Genomic DNA, 16,752 nt, shown 5'->3' with positions numbered 1-16,752 from the left:
GGCTACTTTGTCGCTCGCCTTGCTAAGGCCAAGACCCGACGCCCTGAACTGTGGTCACTGGTGGGTGCCACGGTGGATCTCCAGGCACCGTGAGCCGGGCTGAGCTTGTTTTCCACCAGCCCATCGCTGTGGGTGTCGTGCACACACTCGGGCTGGCTCTTGTCAGGGAACACTGTGATGACTCACACGCCTAAAAATAGCGTCCTGATGTCCTGAAATCATACAACAGAAACATTTCTAACCTCCTCCACATTCCACGGGTGACTGGGACGTTTGGCTGTGGTCTGCTCCTGAGCACCATCAGAGGCCGCGATGGGCTACCGGGTCCCTCTTCGGTCCGGCTCACGGAGAGGTGCCGCTGGGTCGTGCAGGGAACGAGGCTGGGGTCTGCACGCCTGTGCTGTTTCTTGGCCTGAGAGTCAGCTATGCATGCTGAAGGCTTGGTGGGTAGGCAGCCAGGAAAATGCTCTGTGTTTTGGGGTCTGCTCTTCACTCATTGTAGGAGACTCTCTGTGTAGTTTAAGCTCTAGAGAGAGTGATCTCTGGAAGCCAAAATAGACATAAAGTTTACATTCAAATGCTGTGTATCTCAGTGCATTCAGAAATGCGCTTAAATGCTGGAAAGCACTGCTTTCCCCGTGGATGATTGAGGTTTCATCTATTTCGTTATAACGTTGTTTCTGTAAAAGAGATCATCAAGATGCGGAGGCCGTGGCTGCGACGGAGGAAGGAAGTGTGGGAGCCACGGCGGGAGAGAGGAGAGAGAGAGGGAGCTCGGAGGAGGGGGCTGCCTCGCGGTGTTCAGGACACCTGTGCCCCGGTTACCTGTCTGTGCCCCCGTGAAGAGCTGTCACTGTTCATCGGTTTTCTTCCGCCCTGCAGGAATCATGGTCCTTCCGTGTGGCAAGGTCACCAAGCAGCGGCACCACCCCAGACAACAGCAGGTCACCCTCCTGGCTGCCTCGTGGCAGGGCGGTTTCAGGGACGGACTCTGCGCTTCGCTCTGATTTTCGTCACTTTTGTGGGTTGAAGTTAGACCCCTACTCTGTTGTTTGAACACAGATCTGGGCCACTTTATTGATATTAGTTACCTGCTGTGCCTCTCAGCACCTCCCGACTTCCTTGCTGTACTCTGAAAATGCAGGTTTTGTGCACCTGAATTATAATCTTGCTGTGATAATGCGCCTGTATTGATTCAACAAAATGAGTTGTCTATTTTGTTTTCACTTCGACATTTCTAAGAAGGAAAGACTGACAATCGGGAACATAAATATTTTGGACTTCACATCTTGTGGCATGAAGATGATAAAAAAAATGTAATAATTACGAGGTAAAATTTTACCAGGAAATGCAGTTCTGTTTGAACTGGAGGATAAACTCACAGAAAGCACTTATTCTAGAGCAGTGTTAAAATGCTTCAATTGCCCAAGCATCTAGAAGGCAGAAAATTGATAGCATTCCATTAAAGGTGCAACAAACAAAATCTAAATATGTAGAAACTGCTGCCTGGGTCAGGATTGATTTTAGGCTTTATAAAAAATGTATAAAGGGTTTTATTTCTACAGTGCTTTATCTTAGACATTGTCTTTGGGCTCTAAGGGGTTTCTCTGATTTACCAAGCACGATTATAAATAATATCTTCGAAGGATTGTGGAATATTCTAACCCCACATTTTTTTTTACATGAGTTTGATGTTTTCTTATAGGTTCGGGTTCATTTAAATAGATTGGTTTGAGTCGGATTTCAGTGCTTAATTATAATTATTGTACGTAACTGAACATTTCAATATAATGAACCAATTGATCAGGCTTATATTCATATTTGAAGAAAATTGGTATTTTTGAAAACAAATAGGAAGATAATTTTCTTTAGAATTATGACTAATATGACTAAGTTATATGACTAATATGACTAAGTTTCCTGACTGTCCCCATCTGTCTCTATGAGGCCCGTTACTGGTTTGGAAGATGTTTTAGAATCACAGGTTTTTGTTATTCCCTAGACTGACTGGGGCTAGAAAGGGGGTGGGGGCGGCAGGGGGACGATGTGGGGCTGTTCAGTTTCCACGCATCCCTCCCTGTATAAACGAAGCTTCCTCAGCAGGTGGTCCTCGCCCCCCACCTGTGACTGTCGTAACAAAGTGCCACAGGCCAGGTGGCATATGACAGCCTGAGTTTCTTACCTCCAGCTCCGGAGGAGGCTGGAAGCCTGAGACCCTGCCCCTCTGAGCTCTGCAGGGAGGAGCCCTTCCCTGCCTCTTCCAGCTCCTTGCCGCTCCTGGCTCGTAAACCCATCACTCCGGTCTTTGCCCCTGCTGCTGCGTGGCTGTTTTCCCTCTGCCCATGTCTGTGTCCATGTTTTCCCATTTAATAAAGACATCGGCCATTGAATTAGGGCCCTCCCTACTCAGTGTGACCTCATCTTAACCAGCTACATCTGCAAAGATCCTGTTTCCATATAAAGTCCCGGGTGCCATGGGTTGAGACTCGAACACATCTTTTTGGGGGTCACAATTCAACCCACGACAGCAGCCGTGGGTCTCAGGAAGATGGGTCGGGCGATGAACACACACCCAGCCAGAGCTCCAGTCACTCACTCTGCATCCGTGGAGAGGCCTCTCCATGCTTCGGGACCTCAATGTCCTCATCTGTAGAGTGGGGAGATTGGGTTAGATCAGCCTTCCCAAAGGGTTTTCCACAGAGCTAGAGCTCTGGGAGATCAAACAGGCATCTTTCAAAATAAAGGCTTGGGCACGAGTGAGTTTGGGAACTGTGTTGGGCAAGACGACAGGTTTCATGATCCCAAGACTTCTCAGAGAAGTCACTCCCCAGTGCCCGCAGGAATCTGCAGGGGCAGGAAGCAGAGGGAGGGATGATGGCACACACAGAATCTAAGGCCAGACCACACCCGGAGAGAATTCTCTGTTCTTCTGCAGAGAGAATCCCACCTCATGGCTGCAGTGCAGGGTCCACGCACGTCCAATTTGTACTTGCTTTTATAAATCTCTGTGTGTGTGTGTTTGCATGTGTGTGGCATAGAGAGAGAAATATTTGTGCCTGCTTTTACTTTTCTTTTTTTTCCTCCAACTTTTAAGTCCAGGGTACACGTGCAGGGTGTGCAGGTCTGTTGCACAGGTAAACGCGTGCCATGGTGGTTTGCTGCACAGACCATCCCATCACCTAGGTAGGAAGCCAGCATCCCTTAGCTATTCTTCCTGATGGTCTCTGTCCCTCCACGCCCCACCCTCCGACAGGCCTGTGTGTTGTTCCCCATAGTGCGCCCATGTGTTCTCATCATTCAGCTCCCACTTATAAGTGAGAACATGCGGTGTTTGATTTTCTGTTCCTGCGTTAGTTTGCTGAGGGTAATGACTTCCAGCTCCATCCATGTTCCCGAAAAGGACATGATCTCATTCCTTGCTATGGCTGCATAGTATTCCATGCTGTATATGTACCACATTTTCTTTATCCAGCCTACCATTGATGGGCACGTAGGCTGATTCCATGTCTTTGCAATTGTCAATAGTTGTGCCTGCTTTTTCATTGCTATTTACCAACTTGTGCTTTCTGGGTCATTAAGTCAGCTTTGGAACAAGATTTTAAAGGCTTCCTGGCCCCCCAAGCGTGGAGTGCCACCATGGGGCTGGCTGTTGGTTTGGGCACCATACAGGTTCAGTGCCTGTGGTGGATGCTTCCTGCTGCCCACCCCCAGCACAGGGCTTGCTGTGGTCACCTTCACAGTGTGCAATGCTCCCGCCTGAGGAAGCCAGCCCAGCCAACACACAGCCAAGGACCACTGAAGGCGTCGCCACTGCTACACGCTTGGAGCCATCCATGCCTGCAGCCACGTTGAATGCCTTCTGCTTCTTTCCTACGCCAGCTTGAACTGGGTTACTTTTGCTTACAAATGAAGTCCTCTAACTCAGGAAATTGGGACTCTAGGATGCAGTCATCAGGGACCCAGTCAAGATTGCAAATATGGGGACGGAGGTAAATGAGGAAGTGAATGACTTCAACAGAAATCCCTCTCTATAAACTCCTACTGCCGGTGAGTCCCTGCGGCCGACACACGTCCTACCCAACGTGGAAATCCCAGCCTCCAGCCCAGGGCACGCGAGACATCCAAACCTCATTCACTCAGCATCTCTCTCCTGGACTAGCAGTCACAGTACATCTGTCCCCGTCTACATCGTAACAGGGAAGACTTCCCCAAAATAAATCCAAGTGTTCCTCTCTCTATGAAGACTTTCAATCAAAACCAGATTCATTTTCTGGGTGGATACATGTGCCTAGCCCACCGGCACCTTCTCTGTGTCTACCTGACCCACAGCTAATGTCCAGGGGACGCCCCACACCCACTCAGGGTCCTCCTCATCACTGCCCAGCGCTGCCACTCACTGACCGGCCTTCTCATAGCGCTGACCTCATGCGGGGGATGCTAATGGCATCTACAGACAGTGGGGTTTGCTTCAGTGACCATCGCTCAAGGAGGCAGGTGGTTCCCAGGCACCAGCAGTGTGGCTGTGCCATCAGTGGACAGGGCATCCATGTCATGAACCAGGGGGACTCACTGTGCTTTTAGACACTTCTGACTTTTTGACTGCACAGTTTCTAAATAATTGCCTTTTTCTTGGTGTGAGGTGGCACCCCCCCATTGCCTATTTCTCATTCAAAATAAAGGCAAGTATACTTGAGAAGGGTGGAAGGGGAAAAGAGAAAGGAAGACAATGTCTCCAGCTCCAAAATGTAAACTACTATATTTATCTTTTAAAGAAAGTTCAAGTTCCAAGATCTGTAAATTATGTGGGCTTTTATGATGGTAATTGTCTTGTTTTTCCAGCATGAGTAATCACATTATTCTTAACCCCACAGTTAAGGGGCGGACGGACACTCATGCATGCACGCATATACGGAGATGGTGTGGATTTTCTGAAAATGAAGAAAAAATGCTAAAAGTCATGAAAGAAGGGCTTCCACTGGCTCTGCATCCTTAAGTGATGATTGATTGAGAAGTCAGCCTCTTGTTTTCTATACCCACATCCCTGCAAGCTGAAAGTCAGAAAAACTCTGCAGAGAATCCCGTTGAATAAGCTTCTTCCTGGCCATTGCTGGCCTCACTTGGGGGCTGAGCCACGGCTCCCTCTGGATGTACCATCGGCCTGGGTGATAAAAGGGCCAGGCACCTGGGGACGCCGTTCATCCTGGGCAATGGAGGGCTGCAAACATGGTTCATTCCGGAAACATTCTTTGTCCTGAGCAGCAGGGCTTCTCTGCATTCACCTGCTGAAAACTGGATTCTTCTCCTGCAGCCAGACACACTGTGTGTTCCACGTGCTCGTGTGTGCATGCCTGTCCGTCATCACCTTGTCTTGATTGTGAATCCTGCCTTTTGGTTTGTAAGAAAACCAAATTAATTCTCAGGCACAGATCATATCTAACTCCCCTCGCCTCACCTCTCCTCTCCTCCCCTCTCCGATCCTTCCCTTTCCATTTCTTTCCCCTTTCCTGTCCTTTCCTCTCATTTCCTTGTGTCTTGCTCTGTTACCCAGGCTGGAGTGCAGTGGCGTGATCTTGGCTCACTGCAACCTCTGCTTCCTGGGTTCAAGTGATTCTTGTGGCTCAGCCTCCTGAGTAGCTGGGACTACCGAAGCCCACTACCATGCCTGGCCTAGCTCAGTGTTTTCGATGAATTAAGATCTAAAACATAAATCAGTGGTGTTTCTTTTTTGTTGTTTTTTTGGAGGGGCTCAGGTTACTTGAGACAAGAACACATTTGATGGTCCAATGGGTAGAAAGAACAGCCATGTGAGGATTTTGACACAAGTACTGATTGTGCATGTGTGTGTGACAGTGTGCAAGTGTGTGCTTGTATTGTGCATGTGAGTGCATGCACATGTATGTGTGTATGAATGTGTGTACATGTATGCATGTGTGCAAATCTGTGTGCATGTGCATGAGTGTGTGCATATGTGTGTGTGTCCGTGTGTATGGGAATTGTGTGCGTGTGTGCATTTGTGTGTGTATGTGCATTGCATTTGTATACGTGTGTGTGTGTGTGCACATGTGTGTACATGTGCATCTGTGTGTGTGCATGTGTGTGTGCTGCCTGAGCCTTCAATTGAATGAAAGCAGGCGGGTAGGTGAGTTGAGGCTGGAAGGCCCACATCACCTCTACCCGCTCTGATATGATCTCCGATCTTCACTTTTATTTTGCTACACATTTGTAGGAAAAAAGACCACTTTGGGCCCATGAACATGGAAACACCATAATGTATGTAGAGGAGCCTCCTCAAGACTAGCCTGGACTTTTCAAAGGAATAATGAAATTCCTTTAGATACTTTTTGTTTCTTGAATTTTAATGAAAAGATTGATTTCTAGTCATTATTTATCTATTGTCAAATTTTAACAAACAGCTGTAGTGATAATTGCTGAATTTCTACTCTATGTTTAGAGGAAGCTGTCAATTCACAAACATGGAATTGTGCTATTATCTATGTCTAAGGCATTTTTCTGTAAATATACAGATTTAGTGCTGGTTTTCAATAAATATACAAAGATGCTAATTATCACTAGAACTATTTGTTAACACTCAAAAATACATAAAAATAAATAAAAGAAATGCCATTTTTCCATTAGGAATTCAAAAAATATTTGTCTTGAGGCAGTGTCTTCCATGCTGTTCTGGAAACTGCACTGTCATTATCTTGTGCTCACGTCACCTTTAGTTTTCCAGCCCTGACTCGCTCACCTCTGCCTTGAGCCCTTACCTGGTGTGTGCTCTTGCTTCCCTGGAGCACTCGGTGTGTTGCTCGTGGGCCTTCTTCGAGGCCGCCCACATCGTGGTGGGTTACAGGAGAAGGGAGCCGGGTGGGAACCAGGTCTTCAGGTGCCCTTGGATCTGAAGTTCCCCAGGCACCGATGTTGCTGTGGTGTCTGCCTCAGAGCAGCCTTCCCTGCCAAGTTCAGCTCACAGGAACACGGGACTCGGGCCGCACAGGCACACGCCCTGGCAGAAGCTGATGTGGGAGAAGAACTCCAACCACGAAGGGAGGCTGACCAATGGCACCAGCTTCTGAGCTTGGCCCGAAGAGGACTCATGAGCTAAAAAACATTTTTCTACTGGTTTACAAGTTTTTGGTTTTGCCACCATGTTACCAAACCCAGTCAACTGGAGCAAGGGTGCTGTGGGGTTATCTGCATGTTTGATGGCTCCATCTTGAAGGAACGGTCCACGCTTACCTGGCTGCATCCAGGAGAGGGCCATGCTTATCCGACTCCATCCTGAGGAAGTAGTCCATGCTTACCTGGCTCCATCCTGAAGGAATGGTCCATGCTTACCTGACTCCACCCTGAGAAAAAGGTGCATACATACCTACCTCCATCCAGAAGGAATGGTCCATGGTTACCTGGCTGCATCCTGAAGGAATGGCCCACACTTATCTGGCTGCATTCAGAAGGAATGGTACATGCTTATCTGACTCCATCCTTAAGAAATGGCTCATGCTTACCAAGTTGCATCCTGATGGAATGGTCTACACTTACCTGGCTCCATCCTGAAGGAAAGGTCCACACCTACCTCACACTATCCTGAAGGAATGGTCCATGCTTACCTGGCTGCATCCTGAAGGAATGGTCCATGCTTACCTGGCTCCGTCCTGTGGGAAAGATCCACATCTACCTGGCACTATCCTGAAGGAATAGTCCATGTTTACCTGGGTGCATCCTGAAGGAATGGTCCGTGCTTGCTTGCTTCCATACTGAAAGAATGGTTCTTACTTACCTGGCTGCATCCTGAAGGAATGGTCCATGCTTACCTGGCTCCATCCTGAGGGGATGGTTCATAGTTTCTGACTGCATCCTGAAAAAATGGTCCCTGCTTACCTGGCTCCATTCTTAAGAAATGGTTCATACTTACACTTACAGGGCTGCATCCTGATGGAATGACCCACGTTTACCTGGCTGCATCCTGACAGAATGGTTCATGCTTACCCGACACCATCTGAAAGAATGGTCCATGCTTACCTGGCTGTATCCTGACAGAATGGTCCACTCTTACCTGGCTGTATCCTGACAGAATGGTTCATGCTTACCTGGCTGCATCCTGATGAAATGGTTCATGCTTACATGGATCCATTCTTAAGGAATGGTGCAAGCTTACCTGGCTCCATGCTGAGGGAATGGTCCATGCTTACCTGGGCCCATCCTGAGGGAATCGTCCACAGTTACCTGGCTGCATTCTGAAAAAATGGTACATGCTTATCTGACTCCATCCTGAAGAAATGGTTCATGCTTACCTGGCTGCATCCTGACGGAATGGTCCATGCTTACCTGGCTGCATCCTGACAGAATGGTCCACGCTTACCTGTCTCCGTCCAGAAAGAATGTTTTGTGCTTACCTGGCTGCATCCTGAATGAGTGATCCATGCTTACCATGCTGCATTAGGAAGGAATGGTTGACACTTACCTGGGTCCATCCTGAAGGAGTGGTCCACTCTTATGAGGCTACACACTAAAAGAAAGGTCCATACTTATCAGGATTCATCCTGAAGGAATGGTTCGTGTTTACCTCACTCCATGGTGAAGTAATGGTTCATGCTTACCTGGCTGCATCATGAAGGAATGGTCCATGCCTACCTGGCTCCATCTTGAAGGAATGGTTCATGCTTACCTGACTGCATCCTGAAATAATGGTCCACGCTTACCTGGCAGGATCCTGAAGGAATGGTTCATGCTTACCTGACTGCATCCTGAAAGAATGGCCCATGCTTACCTGGCTCCATCTTAAAGGAATTGCCTATGCTTAACTGGCTTCATCATGGAGGAATGGTTCATGTTTACCTGGCTCCAACCTGAAGGGTTGGTCTCTGCCTACATGTCTGCATTCTGAAGGAATGGTTCATGCTTACCTAGCTTTATCCTGAAAGTATGTATCGTATTTACGTGGCTGTATCCTTAAAAAGTGGTCCATCCTTTCCTGGCTGTATCCTGAAAGAATGGTCCATGGTTACCTGGCACCATCCTGAAGAAATGGTCCACACTTACCTGGCTCCACACTGAAGGAATGGTCCACCTTACCTGCCTGCATCCTGAAGTAGTGGTCCATGCCTACCTGCCTCCATCTTGAAGGAATGGTTCATACTTGCCTGGCTGTATATCCAGGAGGAATGGTCCATGCTTACGTGCCTGCATCTTGAAGGAACGGTCCATGCTTACCTCACACCATCCTGAAGGAATGGTCCAGGCTTACCTGGACAAATCCTGAAGGAGTGGTCCATGCTTACCAGGCTCCACCGTGAAGGAAAAGTTCATGCTTACCTGGCCACATTCTGAAAAAATGGTTCATGCTTACCTGGCTCCATCCTGAAGGAAGTGTCCAGACTTACCTGGCTGCATCCAGAGGAATGGTTCATACTTTCCTGCCTGCATCCTGAAAAAATGGTTCCTGCTTACCTGGCTACATCCTGAAGGAATGGCCATACTTACCTGGTTGCATCCTGAAGGAATGATCCATGCTAACCTCACTGCTTTCTGAAGGAATAGTACATGCTTACCTTGTTCCATCCTGAAAGAATGGTTCCTGCTTACCTGGCTCCTTCCTGAAGGAATGGCCATACTTACCTGGTTGCATCCTGAAGGAATAATTCATGCTTACCAGGATGCATCCTGAATGAATGGTCCATTATTACCTAGCTTCATTCTGAAGGAATGGTCCCTGCTTAACTGGCTGAATCCTGAAGGAATGGTCAATGCTTACCTTGCTCCATCCTGAGGAAAGGGTCCATGCTTACCTGGCTCCATCCTGAAAGAATGGTCCGTGCTTATCTGGCTGCATCTTGAAGGAATGGTCCATGGTCCGTGCTTACCTGGTTCCATGCTAAAAGAATGGTCCATGCTTACCTGGCTACATCCTAAAGGAATGATCCATGCTTAACTGGCTGCATTCTGAAGGAATGGTATGTGCTTACCTGACTCCATTATTAAGAAATGGTTCATGCTTACCTGACTGCATCCTGACAGATTAGTCCACATTTACCTTGCTCCATCCTGATGGAATTGTTCATGCTTATCTGGCTCCATCCTGATGAAATGGGTCATGCTTACCTGGTGGCATCCTGAAGGAATTGTTCATGCTTACCTGGCTGTATCCTGAAGGTATGTATCATACTTACCTGACTGTATCCTTAAAAACTGGTCCATGCTTACCTGGATGCATTCTGAAGGAATGGTTCATGCTTACCTGGTGGCATCCTGAAGGAATGGTCCATGCTTACCTGGCTGCATTAGGAAGGAATGGTCCACACTTGGCGGGCTCCATCCTGAAAGAATGGTCCATGCTTTCCTGGCTGCATTATGAAGGAATGGCTGATGCTTACCTGGCTGCATCCTGAAGGAATGGTCCACACTTGGTAGGCTCCATCCTGAAGGAATGGTCTATGCTTACCTAGTTGCAACCTGAAGGAATGGTTGACAGTTACCTGGCTCCATCTTGAAGGAATGGGTCATGCTTACCTGGTTGGATCCTGAAGAAATGGTCCCTGATTACCTGGCTGCATCCTCAATAAATGATCTACTCCTACCTGTCTGCATTCTGAAGGAATGGTCCATACTTACCTTGCTGCATTCTTAAAGAATGATTCCTGCTTGCCTGGCTTCATCCTGAAGGAATGGTCCATGCCTACCTGGCCACATCCTGAAGGAGTGGTCTATGCACACCTGGATACATCCTGAAAAAATGGTTCATGCTTACCTGGCTGCATCCTGAAGGTATGTATCATAATTACCTGGCTGTATCCTTAAAAACTGGTCCATGCTTTCCTGGCTGCATCCTGAAAGAATAGTCTATGCTTACCTGGCTCCATACTGAAGAAATGGTTCATACTTACTTGGCTGCATCCTAAAGGGAATGTTCATGCTTACCTGGCCACATTTGAAAAATATGGTTCATGCTAACCTGGCTCCATCCTGAAGAAACTGTGCACACTTACCTGGCTGCATCCTGAAGGAATGGTTTGTACTTTCTTGCCTGCATCCTGAAAAAATGGTCTCTGCATACCTGGCTGCATTCTGAAGGAATGGTCCACACTTACCTGGCACCATCTTGAAGGAATGGTCCACGCTTACCTAGCTGCATTCTGAAGGAATGGGGTGTGCTTATCTGACTCCATCCTTAAGAATGATTCATGCTTACCAGGCTACATCCTGACAGAATGGTCCATGCTTACCTGGCTGCATCCTGACAGAATGGTTCACACTTACCTGGCTCCATCCTGAGGGAATAGTCCGCACTTACCTGGCTGCATTGTAAAGGAATGGTACATGCTTACCTGACTCCATCTGAAAGCATGGTCCATGCTTACCTGGCTGCATCCTGAAAGAATGGTCCATACTTATCTGGCTAGAGTCTGAAAAACATGGTTCATACTTACCTGGCTGCATCCTGAAATAATGGTACATGCTTACCTGGCTACAGTCTGGAAAACGTGGTTCATGCTAACGTGGCTCCATCCCGAAGGAATTGTGCACACTTACCTGGCTGCATCCTGAAGGAATTGTGCACACTTACCTGGCTCCATCCTGAAGGAATTGTGCACACTTACCTGGCTCCATCCTGAAGGAATTGTGCAAACTTACCTGGCTGCATCCTAAAGGAATGGTTCATACTTTCCCGCCTGCATCCTGAAAAAAATGGTCCCTGCTTACCTGACTGCATCCTGAAGGAATGGTCCACTCTTACCTGGCTCCATCTTGAAGGAGTGGTCCATGCTTATGTGGCTACATACTGATGGAATGGTCCATGCTTACCTGGCTGCATCCTGAAGAAATGGTCCACGCTTACCCGGCTGCATCCTGATAGAATGGTCCATGCTTACCTTCCTGCATCCTGAAGAAATGGTCCATGCTTACCCGGCTGCATCCTGATAGAATGGTCCATGCTTACCTGAGTCCATCCTGAAGAAATGTTCCCTGCTCACATGGCTGCATCCTGAAGGAATGGCCGCACTTATCTTGCTGCATCCTGAAAAAATGGTCCATGCTTACCTGACTCCATTCTGAAGGAATTGTCCACAATCACACAGCACCATCCTGAAAGAATGGTTCACGCTTACCTAGCTACATCCTGAAGGAATGGTCTATGCTTATCTGGATTCATGCTGAGGGAATGGTCTATGCTTACCTGGCTGTATCCTGAAGATATGTATCATACTTACCTGGCTGTATCCTCAAAAAATGGTCCACACTTACCTGGCTTCATCCTGAAGGAATGGTTCATGCTTACCTGGCAGCATTCTGAAAAATATTGTTAATGCTTATCCAGCTCCAACCTAAAGGAATTGTTCACATTTACCTGGCTGTATCCTGAAGGAAAAGTCTGTGCTTACCTGGCTGCCTCATGAAGAAATGGTCCATGCTCACCTGGCTTTATCCTGAAATAATGGTTCATTCTGACCTGGCTGCATCCTGAATGAATGGTCCATACTTATCTGGCTCCATCCCGAGGGAATCATGCATGCTTACCTTGCTCCATCCTGAAGGAATGGTCCACACTTACCTGGCTCCATCCTGAAGGAATGGTCCATGCTTACCTGGGCCCATCCTGAAGAAACAGTCCATGCTTACCTGGCTGTATTCTGAAGGAATGGTCCCTGATTACCTGGCTGCATCCTGAGCGAATGATCCACACTTAACTCACTGAATCTTGAAGGAACGGTCAGTGCTTACCTGGCTCCATTTTGAAGGAATGATCCATGTGTACATGGCTGCATCCTGAAGGAATGATCCATGCTATCCTGGCAGCATCCTAAAGAAATGGTTCATACTTACCTGCCTGCATCCTGAAGAATGGTCCCTGCTTACCTGGCTGCATCCTGAACAAATGGTCTACACTTACCTGGCTCCATTCTGAAGGAATTGTCCACACTTTTATAGCTGCATCCTGAAGGAATGGTTCATGCTTACCTGTCTGCATCCTGAAGAAATGGTCCAGGGTTACCTGGCTCCATCCTGAAAAATTGGTTTATGTTTACCTGGCTGCATCCAGAAGGAATGGTCCATGCTTACCTGGCTCTATTCTGAAGGAATGTCCCATGCTTACCTGGCTCCATCCTGAAGAATATTCCACACTTACCTGGCTCCATCCTGAAGCAATGGTTCATACTTACCTGGCTGCATCCTGAACAAATGGTTCATGCTTACCTGGCTGCATCCTGAAGGAATGTTCTATGTTTACCTGACTCCATCCTGAAATAATGGCTCATATTTACCTGTATGTACCCTAAAGGAATGGTCCATGCTTACCTGGCTCCATGTTGAATGAATGGCCCATACTTACCTCACTCCACCCTGAGTGAATGGCCCATGCTTACCTGGCTCCATTTGGAAGGAATGATCCATGCTTACCTGGCTTTATCTTGAAAAAATGGTCCGTGCTTACCTTGCTCCATCTGAAGGAATGCTCCACGCTTACCTGGCTCCATCCTGAAGGATTGATCTGTGCTTACCTGGCTGCATCCTGAAGGAATGGTCCACACTTACCTGGCTGTATCCTGAAAGAATGGTCCTCGGTTACCTGGCTGCATACTGAGAAAATGGTCCAAGCTTACCTGGCTTTATCCTAAGGGAATGGTCCATGCTTAGCTGGCTCCATCCAGAAGAAATGATTAATGCTTACCTTGCTCCATTCAGAAGAAAGGTTCATGCTTACCTGGCTGCATCCTGAAGAAATGTTTCATGCTTACCTGGCTGCATCCTGAAGAAATGGTCCACAGTTACCTGGCTGCATCCTGAAGGAAAGGTCTGTGCTTACCTGGCTGCATCCTGAAGGAATTGTTCATGCTTACTTGGCTCCATCCTGAGGGAATGGTCTATACATACCTGGCTCCATCCTGAAGTAATGGTCCTCGCTTCCCTGGCTTTACACTGAAGGAATGGTCCACACTTCCCTGGCTGCATCCTGAAGAAATGGTTCACATTTATCTGGCTCCATCCTGAAGAAATGATCCATGTTTGCCTAGCTGCATCCTGAAGGAATGCTTCATACTTACCTGGCTGCATCCTGAAGGAATGCTTCCTGCTTACCTGGATACACTGTGGAGGAATGGTTCATACTTACCAGCCTCTATCCTGAAGGAATTGTCCACGCTTACCTGGCTGCATCCTGAAAGAATGGTCCATGCTTACCTGGAGGCTTCATCTGGGAAAACAACCTGTTCCATCCTCTGGCCATTTCCATCTTGGATTCCTCTGAGCTAACGACCCAGGTGTTAATTTTTTTGTTGTTTATAGGATTATGATCATGAAAGACAAGGTTTCTGTTCTCCTGGTACTTAGATTCTAATGAGGGATCACAATCTGTGTTCACTGGGGTTCTCCAGAGAAACAGAAACAATAGGATACTGGTTCTTTGTTTTCTTTCTTTCCTTCCTTTTTTTTTCTTTCTCCTTTTTCTATCTATCTATCTATCTATCTATCTATCTATCTATCTATCTATCTATCATCTATCATTCTTTCTTTTCTGCTTCCTTCTTTCATACATCTATCTATCTATCTATCTAAAGAGAGAGAGAGAAAAGACAAGAGAAAGAGATTTTATTATAAGGCATTCGGTCCTGCAGTTATGGAGGCTGACAAGTTCTGTGATCTGCAGCGTGAGTTGGTGAGTGGAGACCTCCGAGAGCTGATGGTGTAGCTCCAGTCCAAAGGCCAGCAGGCTGGAGACCCAGGAAGAGATATTCCAGTTAGAGTCTGAAGGCAGGAGAAAGCTAATGTCCCAGCTTGAAGGCAGCTGGGCAGGAAGAGCCAGCATTCCAAGTGGGGGCCATCAGCCAGCAGAGTCCCCCCTTTCTCAGAGGAGGGACGGCTCTTTCATTCTATTCCAGGCTTCTTGTGGGTGGATGAGGTCCACCCCCATTAGGGATGGCAGTCTGCTTTACTCAGTCTGACAATTAAAATGTTAATCTCAACCAGAAACACCCCACAGACACACCCAGAATGTCTGACTAAATATCTGGACACCCTGTGTCCTCATCAAGTTGACACGTAAAATTCACCATCACGTCACCCCTTGTCACCTTGGCACTGATGGGTCTCCTTAAAACCACACTTTATCCTCAAATAAAGAAGATACCAAGGTCATCATTCCGTCTAACGTGATACAGCTAATCCCGCATACAGCTGAAAACACGCAATCTCTTCCCCAGAAAAGGAAATAAAGGCCTTGAGTGAGGTTTACTCTTCTTCTGATATTTTGCAACTTAGATTCTATGATGTAAAATTCACAATTCTTGAATACAATGTTATAACTTAAATATAACTTATGTTATATAACAGGATAAGAGAGGGAAGAAAACAAAGATATTTGCTATATAATACGCACACACATTCATAACAAAATTAGGAGGAAATTCTTCTGACTACTGCAGGCCTCACCTCGGTAATTAGTCACCTGGAGACAAACGTGGAAGATAATTTGAAGTCGCGATAGGAGCTGTGAAGACGCACAGCCAGGCCATACTCACCCATCAGGGCTGGGCCTCAGGGTGCCCCACAGGCGTCTCCTCAAAGCGTAGAAGCCGGGCTTTTGCCCACCAACTGCCTTCCATAGGGCCAGTATCTCCTTTGCAGGCCCAGCCTCTCAGGCTGCTTCAGGTGTGGGCTGTGTTCGTTCTTGTGGCTTTAGAAAATGTCCGGAGGAAAAGTAGTGACTATGAGGTGCACACATGAGGTGGGATTGTGGCAGCACTCATGGCCATCGTCTCAGCTCTGCAGGCGAAATCCGAGGTGGGATGAGGAGATGTGCGTGGGGCACAAAGATGCTTCCATCCTCATCTCCTAGCAACAGCCAGATTCCATTTTTCTCCCCATTGTACAGAAGGGGCACAGACAGTTCCGTAACTTGCCAGAGGTCACAAAGATCACAATTTGTCGAGGAAGGGTTTGACCCCAGGCAGCCAGCCAAGGATATATGTGGGGAACTTGACTAAGTCATTAAAGCATATGAGTTTTCTACGTCATATACTTTAATCATTTGAAAATGTATTAAATAAACATAAAATACCTTAATAATAAAAATATGTGTATTCAGATATTTTCTTTCAGTGTGGTCTTGGTTGTGATGCATTGATATTTAAATTGATCCATGCTTTTATGTTAAGCATTATTTTCCTTTTCAGTAGAGAATAAACTAACTTCAACTATATTTCAGCAGGGAAAACATGAACTGATATAAGTTCCAATATGTTTTCTCATCGAGAGCAAGATGAATACATACACACATATAAAACGCAGGCACTCTTAAGTAAAAATAGGATTTTTTTTTTTTTCGAGGTTTTGCTCTTGTTGCCCAGGCTGGAGTGCCATGGTGTGATCTCAGCTCACTGCAACCTCCGCCTCCAGGGTGTAGCTGGGATTACAGGTGCCTGCCACCATGTCCAGGTAATTTTTGTATAAAAATAGGACTTTAAAAGACATCCAAATTTCTGATATTTAGGGACCATGACACAGCAATGTCTCCTGCACTGGACTTTATGTTTTATTAGTAAAGATTTTACCATTTTATTAAAATTATAATTTGGTATAATTATTATATTATAATTTGGATAATATCTGAATGATACCTCTGATATATCTGAGTTATGATCTGGATTGAAGTAGACTTAACAAAAGTCAGTTTCAGTAAATATAGCCAAGTGACCATGTAGTGTTACAAGTTCCAAAATTTCCACCCCAAGAATGACACGGCCACAGATGTGGGAT

At 46.8% G+C, this 16,752-nt stretch overlaps 1 long non-coding RNA gene across 8 annotated transcripts; it reads right to left on the bottom strand.

The window, feature by feature from the left end:
- Positions 1-4,744: 4,744 nt before the first annotated feature.
- On the bottom strand, positions 4,745-15,875 carry LOC129049609 (uncharacterized). 8 transcript variants are annotated; one of them, XR_010136827.1, is made up of 4 exons: positions 15,516-15,832; positions 10,272-14,708; positions 6,768-10,203; positions 4,745-5,385 (listed from the first exon to the last, which is right to left on the bottom strand). It is a non-coding gene; the product is annotated as an uncharacterized LOC129049609 (long non-coding RNA). The 8 variants fall into 8 exon arrangements; XR_010136831.1 differs by having other exon boundaries at positions 6,768-12,288; positions 12,381-14,708; XR_010136830.1 differs by having other exon boundaries at positions 6,768-12,595; positions 12,721-14,708.
- Between the last annotated feature and the right edge of the window lie 877 nt (positions 15,876-16,752).

Source organism: Pongo abelii, chromosome 14 (genome assembly GCF_028885655.2).
Source record: "Pongo abelii isolate AG06213 chromosome 14, NHGRI_mPonAbe1-v2.0_pri, whole genome shotgun sequence".
Taxonomy (NCBI): domain Eukaryota; kingdom Metazoa; phylum Chordata; class Mammalia; order Primates; family Hominidae; genus Pongo; species Pongo abelii.
The sequence above is the reverse complement of the archived record's forward strand: the minus strand, read 5'-3'. Positions and strand labels throughout refer to the sequence as shown.